This window comes from Bos indicus x Bos taurus, chromosome X (genome assembly GCF_003369695.1).
Source record: "Bos indicus x Bos taurus breed Angus x Brahman F1 hybrid chromosome X, Bos_hybrid_MaternalHap_v2.0, whole genome shotgun sequence".
Lineage (NCBI taxonomy): Eukaryota > Metazoa > Chordata > Mammalia > Artiodactyla > Bovidae > Bos > Bos indicus x Bos taurus.
The window spans coordinates 43,050,685-43,064,731 of NC_040105.1; the positions used below are offsets into that span (position 1 = coordinate 43,050,685).

The window sequence follows — 14,047 nt, forward strand, 5'->3', positions numbered from 1 at the left end:
TCTATTTGAGGAAATAAGTGATAATGATAAGAGATGTAATTAATACACCCTATCTCTTTTAAGCCAAAGCCTGTTTTTCACCTCAGGACAATTCTGATTTTTGCATTCTTAAGCCATTGTTTGAATAGAGTTCATAATCTAAAGCCATTTTCCTCCACAGGATGTTTTCATTTTAGTATTAATACATAAGTTGCAAAAAGGCAAATGACTACGTCAGTTACAAAGAATTTGTAGCATAATAAGAGCCAATTTATAGTAACTGTCAACCGACTTCTGTACTGAAGCTGAAAAGTTGCTACAGTACAGGTGAGAACTAACATGAACTAACATGATTCTTCCATATGCTCAGACTTTGTTTACTGAAAAATACCATCATAAGATCTGAAAAGAAACCTTACTGGGTCCTTCCAATGCTGAATAATTTTCCAAACGATTTTCCTCTGGTTGCAGAGCCTGTTTATGCCTTCAATGTTTTTTCAATCATTTAGTTTTTGCAATATTTTTTTGATATTTTTGTTTCTTCTTTTGCTCCTTTTCCCAATCATCTTAGCCAATTTCCAAGACAATATAGCACTTGCTAGAAACAATGACATTAGGGCCAAAATAACTGTGGAAAAGAAGTCATATGGGTCCTTTGAAGCCCACTCCACAACATACTCAGCCTAAGCCTTTACATCAACTCTTTGCAACTCCATGGACTATAACCCGCCAAGCTGTTCTGTCCATGGAATTCTCCAGGCAAGAATACTGGAGTGAGTTGCCACTTCCTACTCGAGGGGGTCTTCCCAACCCAGGAATTTAACCTGAATCCCTTGCATCTCCTGGATGCAAGGTAGGTGGATTCTTCACCACTAACGCCACCTGGGATTATTGGCCAATTATAATTTCATATGATCCTTGGTTGGTTGTGTTCTTCTTTAGCTCTACCATAAACTCTGACTGGAGGCTTAAATCCTATATACTCCAGGGTGGAAGCAGGAAGGCAGAAGCAGTGGTCTTCCCAGCCCACCCATGGGCCAGTGCTCACCTGGATCCTAGAGTTGCTGTTGTTTTAATTTTAAGAACAACAACAACAACAACAAAAAGTTCTTGCTGAAACTGAGTTGAATCCTGTCTCCCAAAGATTTCCATCTCTTTGGATCTAATTCTGTCCCTTCTGTGATCTTTCTGGACAAACATACTTTTCCACTATAATACCATTTCAGACATCAGAATGATGGTATCATGACTCTCCTAGCTTTTTCTCAACAGATAATCTGGGTAGGAACTTCACCTCTTTCCTGATCTCTACCCTTCTTTGCTCCCTAGTTGTTCTTTCTCTTCCACTCAGGGCAGATATAAACACATGTGCACACACACACACACACAAATACACTCACAAGTGTATATATTAAGTGTGATGTCTTACTTTGGGAACCTCTGTCAGCTCCTACATGTGCAGAGCTGTCCATGGGAATGCACAAGGAGTAATTTTCTTCCATGCATAAAAATCTCAACAAAATGTCAAAGGCTTCTCAATAAGACTGTGACACAGCCTGTCACTCACTGCATTGGCAAAGAAAAACTAGAGAGCAAAGCATTGTCTCTTTCAGCAGGACTGTGAGATGAATGGAGTCTCAGGAACTCACAGTGTGTGGAAAAGAGAAGAAATAAGACATAAAAGCCCGCTGTAGAAAGGTTGTGCTATGGTGTGATGTGTTTCCCCGACCCCACCACTCTTTTCAGAGACAGAAAAAAATGGATGATGGTAGATTTCACCAATTCTTTCATAAGTGAATGAATGAGGCTTTCCCAAAGAAAACTGTCTCACAAAATGAATGGCTCCATTAAACAAATCTGGTGACACAATCAGACATTAGGAACCAAGATAGCCACAAGTTCTACTCAGTGCACAAAGGCACAGATGGATCTGAATTCTGAGGATGTGTATTCACATTTAAAGTATTGACTGATGGCATGGATTGCATGAGATCTACCAAAAGTGAAAAGTGAAAGCGAAATTGTTAGTCTATCCGTCGTGTCTGACTCTGTGACCACATGGACTGTAGCCCACCAGGCTCCTCTGTCCATGGAATTTCCCCAGGCAAGAATACTGGAGTGAGTAACCATTTCCTTCTCCAGGGAATTTTCCCAATCCGGGGATCAAGCTCAGGTCTCCTGCATTATAGGCAGATTCTTTACTGTCTGAGCCACCAGGGAAGCCCCAAGAACATGAGTGGCTAGCCATTCCCTTCTCCAGGGGAGCTTCCTGACCCACGAATGCGAACCTGGGTCTCCTGCATTGTAGGTGATTCTTTACCATCTGAGCCACCCAGTAAGGTACATTTAGCATGACCAAAACCTAGCTATAGCAATGAACGCCTGTGAAATGTATTTTTACCAAGATAGCTCCAAACCTGTTTGCTGGTGTGTTCCCAGGGCTTGGAACAGGAGGTTTGAAATATAGCAAGCTTCTCAAGGTCCTTTCTACCTCCTTGATGCTGAGCACAGAGTTCTTGCAGACTCCATGTTAAAAGTAGAACATTAGCACCATCTAAAGGCTACATTCCAAATGTCTTGCCAGTGTAAATGTTGCCTGAAATAGTGTTTACTGTGGATTTTTTTGGGCTCCAAAATCACTGCAGATGGTGACTGCAGCCATGAAATTTAAAGACGCTTACTCCTCCTTGGAAGGAAAGTTATGACCAACCTAGATAGTATATTGAAAAGCAGAGATATTACTTTGCCAACAAAGGTCAGTCTAGTCAAGGCTATGGTTTTTCCAGTGGTCTTGTATGGATGTGAGAGTTGGACTGTGAAGAAAGCTGAGCGCCAAAGAATTGATGCTTTTGAACTGTGGTGTTGGAGAAGACTCTTGAGAGTCCCCTGGACTGCAAGGAGATCCAACCAGTCCATCCTAAAGGAGATCAGTCCTGGGTGTTCATTGGAAGGACTGATGCTGAAGCTGAAACTCCAATACTTTGGCCACCTCATGTGAAGAGTTGACTCATTGGAAAAGACCCTGATGCTGGGAGGGATTGGGGGCAGGAGGAGAAGGGGATGACAGAGGATGAGATGGCTGGATGGCATCACTGACTCGATGGACATGAGTTTGAGTGAACTTCGGGAGTTGGTGATGGACAGGGAGGCCTGGCGTGCTGCGATTCATGGGGTCTCAAAGCGTCGGACACGACTGAGCGACTGAACTGAACTGAATGCTTTGGAGTATTGACGCTGAAAATTTTTGCCTACCGAGAATGAAGCAGTGGGCCAGTATCACATGCTATGTGTCTGAGATGGTTATATTTCTGGAGAGGTACATGTTATCTGTAGTGCTTGCCTGTTTGAAAGAGTAGGCCTTTTAAAAAAATTTTTATAGAAATATTGATTTACAATGTGTTTCAGGTGTACAACAAAGTGGTTCAGTTATACCTATATGTATAAACACATACATTAATTTTTTTTACATTCTCTTCCCTTATAGGTTATTATAAGATATTGAGTAGAGTTCGCTATGCTAAACAGTAGGTCTTTGTTGTTTATCTATTTTATATATAGCAGTGTGTACCTGCTAATCCCAAACTCCTAATTTATCCATCTCTCCCCTTCCCAAAAGTAGGTCATGTTTATCAAAAGCTGTACTGGCTTGCTGTATTGTAGGGACCTGTTATTCCTTAGCTCAAACTGCCAGTGGGTCTAGTCTGAACTTGGCCATTGGTGGGAGGGAGGCAGTTGAGGAGCGGGGGGAACCGGGCAGTTATGAAATAGCCATTAGCCTTGTAGGAGAGATGGGGGCTCCAGGTCTGCTTTGCTCTTTGCTAGGTTTGTGGCTTTAACCTCTCTGATCCTCTTAGGCATAAAGCAAGGTTGCTCAACTAGATTATCCTTAGGGACCTCTCCTTTTCTACCATCATTGTGGCCCTGCATTTTGAGACCATGATTAACCTGGTCCCATACCTCTATTTTATATCATTTTGGGAAGCACAAGAAAATGATCCAGGAAACTTTCTGTTATATTATACCCAGGTGAGTTGTACCCAAATCCTTTGGGTTCAAAGGCAAGGAAAGCCTGACTTAAAGTTTCTTTGGAAAGTTTCCAAGGCCCCAGTAGTAAGCTAGAGTCCCCAGATTCCCTAGAAGTTACTAAGGACCTATTAGAAATAGGAGCTTGTCTTTAAAAGACTTGGGTGGTAGGAGGATTTTACAATAGATTGACCCTCTGATACAGTCATCCAATGGAAATGTGACTTCTGAGGGTCAAACCTTGGCAGGTGTGGGGACAGAGAGTGGATGCAGCAAAAAGAAAAAGAATTTTAAGCTTAGTAGATAGAGATCTAGGGCTTCGCAGATGGCGTTAGTGGTAAAGAACCTGCCTGACAATGCAGGAGTCGAAAGAAGCATAGACTCGATCCCTAAGTCAGGAAGATCCCCTGGACGAGGGCATGGCAACCCACTGCAGTATTCTTGCCTGGAGAATCCCATGGACAGAGGAGCCTGGTGGGCTACAGTCCATAGGGTCACACAGAGTCGGAGATGACTGAAGCGACTGAGCACACGCGCATGCAGACAGAGATCTGTGGTTAGTTTGCCTCTGCCCCTTACTGGTCGTGAGACTCAGGAAAAATCACTCAACTGCTCTAAGCTTTGGTTTCCACGTCTGTAAAATGCACCTAACAACCAAGTTGTTGAGAGGATTAAATTAGACACTGTACTCATCTAGTCTAGCCCAATACTGGATGCAGCATAAATATCCCATGAATGATGTCACAAGCTTATTATTTTAAAAGCAGACTCTCCCGTTTAAGGCAACACAGTGAACAAAGAAAGGTTTGAGATTCTTGTGCATTAGCACAAGCCCCAGCAATAGATTTTGAGTCTCAGATCTAACAATGCTTGCCAGGTTCCTCTGACACACAGCCTGGGTTCTTGCTTTTGTCTTTCAAAATGGCCTCTTAGCTCTGTGCTTCTTGAGTGTCTGCCATCGGTTGCACCTTTCCTCTGCACCATCTTGCTTCTGCTTTTAGCACAGGTGGCTTTGCTGTCAGGGTGTTTGAAGTCTTCCTTTGATGGCCCTGCAACTAAGCAACTTAATTATGAATGAGCACTCTGCCTAAAAGCCTGTATCGCTCTGCTCTTGTTTTTGTTCAAGTACCTCTGGCATTTAGCCAGGGACTCGATACACAAAAGCAAAGGGATGACCGACCCACCCACCCACCACTGAACGACCCCACTCCCTTCCCATCCATTTGCTGCTTGCTGCCTTTGTTAGAAGGGAAGAGAGGAAGAGAGAGCTATGAGGAAAAGATCATGAAAATATAATACATTTTTGTGAAATATATTGATAACATGTTTAACCTTTAAAAAAAATTCTCAAAATGAATGATGCATTATCAGCAATTCATTCTGTTCCAAGATTGGTCAAAGCAATGAGCTTACTTCTATTTTTAATCACTTACATAAAATATCACCCATGTACAGCTCTTGAAAAGAAGAGAAGGAAACATGAGAAACTGAATAAGTAAAAATACAAGGTTTCTTTGTGGTGAAAGTACAGCAAAAACTTTATCTTAAGAATAGTTAAGTGTTAGAGCAGGGCTCTGTGTGTGTGGGGGGTGTGTGTGTAGAATATTCATGATATGGGAAGAGATCTTCATAATCTGGTCTACAAAACTGAGTAGTAGAAAGCAAAGTGATGCTCTCTGGATCACACAGCCGGTTGGTGGTGGAGCCAGGAGGGCATTTGGATTTCCTGACTCTTAGATACTTTTGAGCAAGGCCATGTGGACAGTGAAGTCTCCAAAGTGTCCAAGTAACTGTTGCTTGTGTTACTGTTGCTTTTGAACTGTTACTAAACCAGTTCAACTTCTTTTTTGTTCCCTCAACCTCTTTGCTCTTGTTCTTAGACTTGTCCACTATATTTGCTCCCTTTTTACACAAAGATTTCAGTACATATGTTTCAAAAATAATACATGGTTGGAATTGACATGCACTGTGAATGTAAAATAAGCACCAGATTTCAAAGACTTGATATGACAAAAAGAATGTGAATGATCTTAGTGATAACTTTTCTTATTGATTACATGTTGAAACAATATTTGGGATAGATTGGATTGAGTAAAATTTGTTAAAATTAATTTTACCTGTTTAAAAAATTTTAGTGTTGCTACTATGGAGTTAAAAATGATTTATGTGGCTCACATTATAGCTTCAATCATGTAGAATTATAATCTTCCAATTTGAATTAGATATTCTACTCTTTGTTCAAATCCAAGATTTGCAACAAAGGCTTCTGGCTAAGGGTACATGACTACTGTTTTGGCAAAATAGAATTTAATGGAAGAAATGATTGACTTAGGTATATTAAGCTGTGCTAATCAATAATTGCACTGTTTGGGGCAGATTATATAAATTATACTAATCCATAGTTGTACTATTCTGGTAAAGTAGAAATTAACATAAGGCATAAATGATTTAAATGCATTAATTTGTACAATTTACTATAATCCTCCCTTCCTTGTGGTGGAACATATAGTCCCCAACTCTCTGGTGTCTTTAAATTTAAATGTAACCAAAAATGTTGCCTTCATAAAGTTCTTCCAGCAGGCCACCACTCAGAACATACCTCAGAATAGGCTCATTAACTCACAGCTGTAAGCTGTTATTAAAGGGTGGGGTGTGAAGCAGAGAGAGAGAAGACAGGGCTTTTGAGAATAACTGAATGATGCGAGGAAGAAAAGGCTGTACATTACTTCAGAATAAATTAATTTCCCAGAAAAATATTAAAAAGCTTACACATTGTTTTCATCTAAGCCTGATTCATGCATGGAGGAGGGCAAATAAAATGATCTAATAAGTGTCTTCTGCCACTAGAGTGAATGTAATTTTAAAGCAGAATATACAAGCTAAAAATTAAGCTATAAAATAGAAACCAACTTTGATTTATTTCTACCAATTTAGTACTATAACCTTAAAAATGAAAACTTTTTACTGTATAGTAATATAACAGAAAATCTTAGGAATGCATAAATTTTTCTGGGGAAACATATGGATAAGAATACCATTCAGATTAGGCAAAGCTCTATTTGAGAAGTTGCACCTTGTTCTAACTCTGAATGCATAATGCAAATGGTTGCTAATATTCATGAGTGCTACTCAGTGCCAGGCATTGTTCTGGGTTTCTACACATCATGTATTAACGTATTTAATTGTCATAATAGAATCATGAATTCTATTTATAGACTCATCCTACCTTACAGATATGAAATCCAAGCCACAGAAAAACGGAAAAGCTTGCCCAGAGATCACATGGCTAGTAAACAGCAGAACAGGGGTGTAAGGCAGTCTGGCCTCATAGCTCACGATCTTAACATACAACGAGCACTCTGAGTTAGTGAGTAAAAGTGGCCAAAGAGTTAAACAAAGTCTTAGAATATTGGTTTCAACAACAATAATGAAGAATTCATTTGCATGGATCATGGGAAATTGCCATGCAAGAAGAATCAAGGATTTAGCATTGGCCAATGGCATGAGCCTTGGTTGAAAAGTCAGGAGACACAGGATCAGAAACCTCTATAAATAACAGTGGTCCCCAACCTTTTGGCACCAGCGACTGATTTCATGGAAGACAATTTTTCCATGGACCAGGGGGTTGGGGGGAGTGGTAGGAGGGTGGTTTCTGAAAGATTCTCATAAGGAGCATGCAACCTAGATCCCTCACATGCACAGTTCACTGTCGGGTTTGAGCTCCTATGAGAATCTAATGCCACCGCTGATCTGACAGGAGATGGAGCTCAAGCAATAAGAGCCATGGGGAGCAGCTAGAAATACAAATGAGCTTCACTCCCTGGCCCATGGCTCACCTCCTGCTACGTGGCCAGAGCAAGGGGTGTGGGGAGGAAGGATGGGGAGTTGAGGAACCCTGTTCTATAGAGTGAGACAGTGGGATGATGTGCCCTCCACGTACCTTTATCAGACCAATTATTCTGTTAGTATTATGGCTTCTGAGAGCTTCTTCCAATGACAATTACCTAAAAAGTCATGAATCGCAAATGAAGTTGTGGAATTTAATAAGGGCAGGTGAAGGAGACTGCCCCAATGCGAAGAGGCAATAATTGGACGCTAGGATTATGGGAAAAACACTGCTGGTGTCGACCAAAATTGAAGAGGACACATTGTTAAGAATTTAGTTATTTAAAACCAAACACAGGGTTTAGAATATCAGTTCTTATCAGGAAAGATCTTTACCTCTTTAAATTTTTTTCCACTGCACATATGCATGGACAGTTACTTTAATACACTTTGTGATGATAATGGCAATATTAGGTTTAGTGATTGTTTTGAAGATAATGAAGAATTCTCAGATACCAAAGAAAGTCTGAATGATTAGAAACCATAAGAACTTACTTGTACTATCTGTACAGTGAGGGTAATATTAACCTCACAGTCTGTTGGTAGGATTAAATGAGATAAAGCAGAGAAAGTGCTAAGCTCAATGTCTGCTTCATTATGCTCTGTTAATCAAGTTTAAAAATGATGACAGCAACAGTGATGATGACAATGACAGGCCACACAAGTCAAACTGCACTAAGGGAGCCATGTCTAACTCTCAACAATTTTAAAATAAAACATTCCATTTAACATGTATACATTACATGAAAATATTGAAGCTATTCAAAAGATTACAGCCAAATATGACAGGATTTTAAACTCACAAGCTCAGCTTTGGTTTTATATATAATTTGAAATATATTTATTTTCTGCAGAAGCTTATATTCAAATAGCATATTCTCTAAAGTTCTGTTGAATCAAACCCCTCATGGTTTGTGTCAACAAGCTCTCTACATTCTGGGATGGTAGTTTGCAAATGAGAACTGAGAGATGCCAACACAAGATGGTTTGGTGGTCATTGTCTTCTGTTTTCAAGTTTCAGGAAAAAAAAAAGAGGGTGTTACAGAATTGCAAAGAACTTATGGTTTCTTATCCAGGAGATTTCTGTAGTAATTAATTTACCTCATAAGGATGAGATACCATCTGTGCAAGTGCTGTATCATTATAATGTTATTATTGAAAGTCATAGCCCCTTGGTTTAAAGATGGCCTCCTTAAAACCAAGCACACAAGAACATCTGCTTGTGGATTATCTCTATGTGTCACCAGTGAACTTATTATAGTCATCTCTCACCCTCTCTAGGTTGTACATGTATGAAAATCAAGGCTATAGCTTTTTCACCTCAGTATCTCCAGCACTTAGATATTGGTACATATGTTGAAGCTGTGCATTTAGAGGAAGTAGAAATATTGATTTGAACCTTAAATATTATGGGCCACTTCAGAAGACAAGATGGCTTAGATGCACTTGCTTCCTTTTCCAGGCCAATAAAATATGTAGAAGTTATTGTTGCAGGTTTGGTTCCCAAGACTCAGAGGCTGAGATGGAGCTTGTGATGCAAGGTATTTATTAGGGATCATCACAAACACAAAGAGAGAAGCATGCCTGGCCAGAAAGAGAAGTAGAGCTGACATGCCTTCTGCCAACCCAGTTGGACAGCTCTGGCTAGAGTTGTCTTTCATCAGAGTAATATAGATAGGCTCTTATGACTCCACCTACATTAGTCACTGGATGTGAAAGCCACCCCTGGAAGAGCATACCCCTGGGCAAGGTGACTCTGCAGCTGAGGCACTCTTGGAGAAGACTGACAGCTGAGGCAACAAATCCTTCCTTGATGCATGCATGTCCATGTCCACCCTGGTCACCAAATTTTAAATGTTCTGTCTACCATGTGATAAGATGGCATTAACATGTCTTTAATCAATAAGATTAGACCACTAGACCATTCAGGTATGACCTAAATCAAATCCCTTATGATTATACAGTGGAAGTGAGAAATAGATTTAAGGGACTAGATCTGATAGATAGAGTGCCTGATGAACTATGGACTGGGGTTCATGACACTGTACAGGAGACAGGGATCAAGACCATCCCTATGGAAAAAAATGCAAAAAAGAAAAATGGCTGTCTGGGGAGGCCTTACAAATAGCTGTGAAAAGAAGAGAAGTGAAAAGCAAAGGAGAAAAGGAAAGATATAAGCATCTGGATGCAGAGTTCCAAAGAATAGCAAAAAAAGATAAGAAAGCCTTCCTCAGTGATCAATGCAAAGAAATAGAGGAAAACAACAGAATGGGAAAGACTAGATATCTCTTCAAGAAAATTAGAGATAACAAGGGAACATTTCATGCAAAGATGGGCTCGATAAAGGACAGAAATGGTATGGACCTAACAGAAGCAAAAAATATTAAGAAGAGGTGGCAAGAATACACAGAAAGTGAAGTCACTCAGCCGTGTCTGACTCTTTGCAACCCCATGGACTGTAGCCTACCAGGCTCCTCCATCCATGGGATTTTCCAGGCAATAGTCCTGGAAATGAAGTGGGCTGCCATTTCCTTCTCCAGGGGATCTTCCCAACCCAGGGATCGAACCCAGGTCTCCTGCATTGTAGACAGATGCTTTACCATCTGAGCCACGAGGGAAGCTCCAAGAATACACAAAAGAACTGTACAAAAAAGATCTTCATGACCCAGATAATCACGATGGTGTGATCACTCACCTAGAGTCAGATATCCTGGAATGTGAAGTCAAGTGGGCCTTAGAAACATCACGACGAACAAAGCTAGTGGAGGTGATGGAATTCCAGTTGAGCTATTTCAAATCCTGAAAGATGATGCTGTGAAAGTGCTGCACTCAATATGCCAGCAAATTTGGAAAACTCAGCAGTGGCCACAGGACTGGAAAAGGTCAGTTTTCATTCCAATCCCAAAGAAAGGAAATGCCAAAGAATGCTCAAACTACCACACAATTGCACTCATCTCACACGCTAGTAAAGTAATGCTCAAAATTCTCCAAGCCAGGCTTCAGCAATACATGAACTGTGAACTTCTGATGTTCAAGCTGGTTTTAGAAAAGGCAGAGGAACCAGAGATCAAATTGCCAACATCCGCTGGATCATGGAAAAAGCAAGAGAGTTCCAGAAAAACATCTATTTCTGCTTTATTGACTATGCCAAAGCCTTTCACTGTGTGGATCACAATCAACTGTGGAAAATTCTGAAAGAGATGGGAATACCAGACCACCTGACCTGCCTCTTGAGAAATTTGTATGCAGGTCAGGAAGCACCAGTTAGAACTGGACATGGAACAACAGACTGGTTCCAAATAGGAAAAGGAGTATGTCAACGCTGTATATTGTCACCCTGCTTATTTAACTTATATGCAGAGTACATCATGAGAAACACTGGGCTGGAAGAAGCACAAGTTGGAATCAAGACTGCCAGGAGAAATATCAATAACCTCAGATATGCAGATGACACCACCCTTATGGCAGAAAGTGAAGAGGAACTAAAAAGCCTCTTGGTGAAGGTGAAAGAGGAGAGTGAAAAAGTTGGCTTAAAATTCAACATTCAGAAAACGAAGATCATGGCATCTGGTCCCATCACTTCATGGGAAATAGATGGGGAAACAGTGGAAACAGTGTCAGACTTTATTTTTTTGGGCTCCAAAATCACTGCAGATGGTGATTGCAGCCATGAAATTAAAAGACACTTACTCCTTGGAAGAAAAGTTATGACCAATCTAGATAGCATATTGAAAAGCAGAGACATTACTTTGCCAACAAAGGTCCGTCTAGTCAAGGCTATGGTTTTTCCTGTGGTCATGTATGGATGTGAAAGTTGGACTGTGAAGAAGGCTGAGCACCGAATAATTGATTCTTTTGAACTGTGGTGTTGGAGAAGACTCTTGAGAGTCCCTTGGACTGCAAGGAGATCCAACCAGTCCATTGTGAAGGAGATCAGCCCTGGGGTTTCTTTGGAAGGAATGATGCTAAAGCTGAAACTCCAGTACTTTGGCCACCTCATGTGAAGACTTGACTCATTGGAAAAGACTCTGATGCTGGGAAGGACTGGGGGCAGAAGGAGAAGAGGACGACAGAGGATGAGATGGCTGGATGGCATCACCGACTCGATGGACGTGAGTCTGAGTGAACTCCAGGAGTTGGTGATGGACAGGAAGGCCTGGCGTGCTTCGATTCATGGGGTCGCAAAGAGTCGGACACGACTGAGCGACTGAACTGAACTGGAATCAATGAGAAATTTGTAATTACATTCATAATTGAGTTAAAGAATTTACCCATGTTTTCATAGATTTCTGGTAGAATCTACCAAAATATTTCATAAATATAATGAAGAGTTCAGGGAAAACTTTGATTTGTTGGCATATGATGTCATTTTCACATGAACTATTGTCCTTCAGCAAGTGGTGGCTGGGTACTTGTTTGTACATTAAAACAGATGTTACTAAGATGTTTCAATGGGCAGTCTTTCTGGGATGTAACAATATACCTATGGCAGAGCTTGGGTAGAACCTTTCTGCCCAGATCCAAGCCTTTCCATTATTCTAGTTCCTGAAGGGAAAGGGCTTGTCTGTCTACCCAGATGTGACTGTGTCCTGGGGTCAGGAATCAGCATCAGCAGGATATGGCTTCCATTTCTGATCTAAGCCTTCCCAACTACCCATGCATTTGGTGTTTCATCTTGTGTAGCTGTCTTATTCAAGTGTGTATGTTTCAATGGGGCCTGAAAAAGTAACCAAAAGTAAATCTGTATCTTAACTTCTCCAAGGTCACAAGAAAGAAATCAACTTACCTAAACAGTTCCCCAGTCATAACATGTAGGCGCCACGTTCTACCTAATACAAAATCATGGCTTGAGTGGATTAGCAAACACTTGAGTTTAGAAGAAAACCAATTGTTATTTCCTCAAGACCCAAACCAGTTGAATTGTTCTTCATTCTAAGTTTCTGAGGAAAGTTCAGGTGGTTACATGAAGAAAACTAAAGTGATTGGTCTGGGAAATTGAGAACTCAAGAAAATCAGTTCAGTCCATAAACCTCTCCATTTTCTACTGCACTATTAACACATTATTATTAAATGCTTATAAATTATGAGGGTAAGATCAACTTACCCTAAAGGAAATCCTTATCCTATCCTAAAGGAAATCCTTATCCTTATCCTAAAGGAAATCAGCCCTGAATATTCATTGGAAGGACTGATGCTAAAGCTGAAACTCCAATAATTTGGCCACCTGATGTGAAGAACTGACTCATTGGAAAAGACCCAGATGCTGGGAAAGATTGAAGGCAGGAGGAGAAGGGGACGACAGAGGATGAGATTGTTGGATGGCATCATTGACTCAATGGACATGAGTTTGAGTAAGCTCCGGGAGTTGGTGATGGACAGGGAAGACTGGAGTGCTGCAGTCCATGGGGTTGCAAAAAGTAGGACACGACTGAGCGACTGAACTGAACTGAAGATCAGCTTATAAGAGGCTTGCCCTTCACAATTGTAGATTATCACACATATCTTAAAGATGTAAGTTGCTAAAAGTATAACATAATTTCCCTTTATTCATTCAGAGCAAATGGGGAAGACATTCCTTTGGCATTTCAAGAACGCAGTGTTTTTAACTGATCAATGTTTTCATTTAGTTATCTCTCAGTCCTTAAGGGTAGACATTAACATATGGCTAAATATGTTTAATTTTTTAAAGATATAGTGCAAATTCCATAGTAACTTACTATCCAATAATGTCTAAATTCTCTCCATTCCCAGGGCTATTTTTAGGTCTTTTGGAAAATTATAACTTTTTCCTCTTTCTCAGCCTTGATATGCCCCATTAAATTTTACTCTGTCTCGCTATGCTCTTTTCCAGCCCATTCACCATAGTCAACATCCAAGATCCTGAGAAAAGCAGGACTCCTTTCAGAGGCAATGGGACAGAAGAACTCATGGTTGTGGAGAACAGGAAGTCTGGGTTCTAGTCTGAAATCCAGGACTAAGTGTATGACTTTGGGCAAATTCCAGGGTTTCTGCATGTCTCCATTTGCTCAGAGAGAGAAGGACGGAAGCTTTTTAATGGCTCTCCAATGCCACTGTTCTCTAACGTTCCAAGCATATTCTACTTTTTTCCATGGGGGAAACTTTGACAATAGACCATGTAATAGAATTGGAAGGAAACACT

At 40.6% G+C, this 14,047-nt stretch overlaps 1 pseudogene; it reads right to left on the reverse strand.

Moving 5' to 3' along the window:
* Positions 1-465: 465 nt before the first annotated feature.
* LOC113888030 lies at positions 466-695 on the reverse strand (annotated as a pseudogene).
* Between the last annotated feature and the right edge of the window lie 13,352 nt (positions 696-14,047).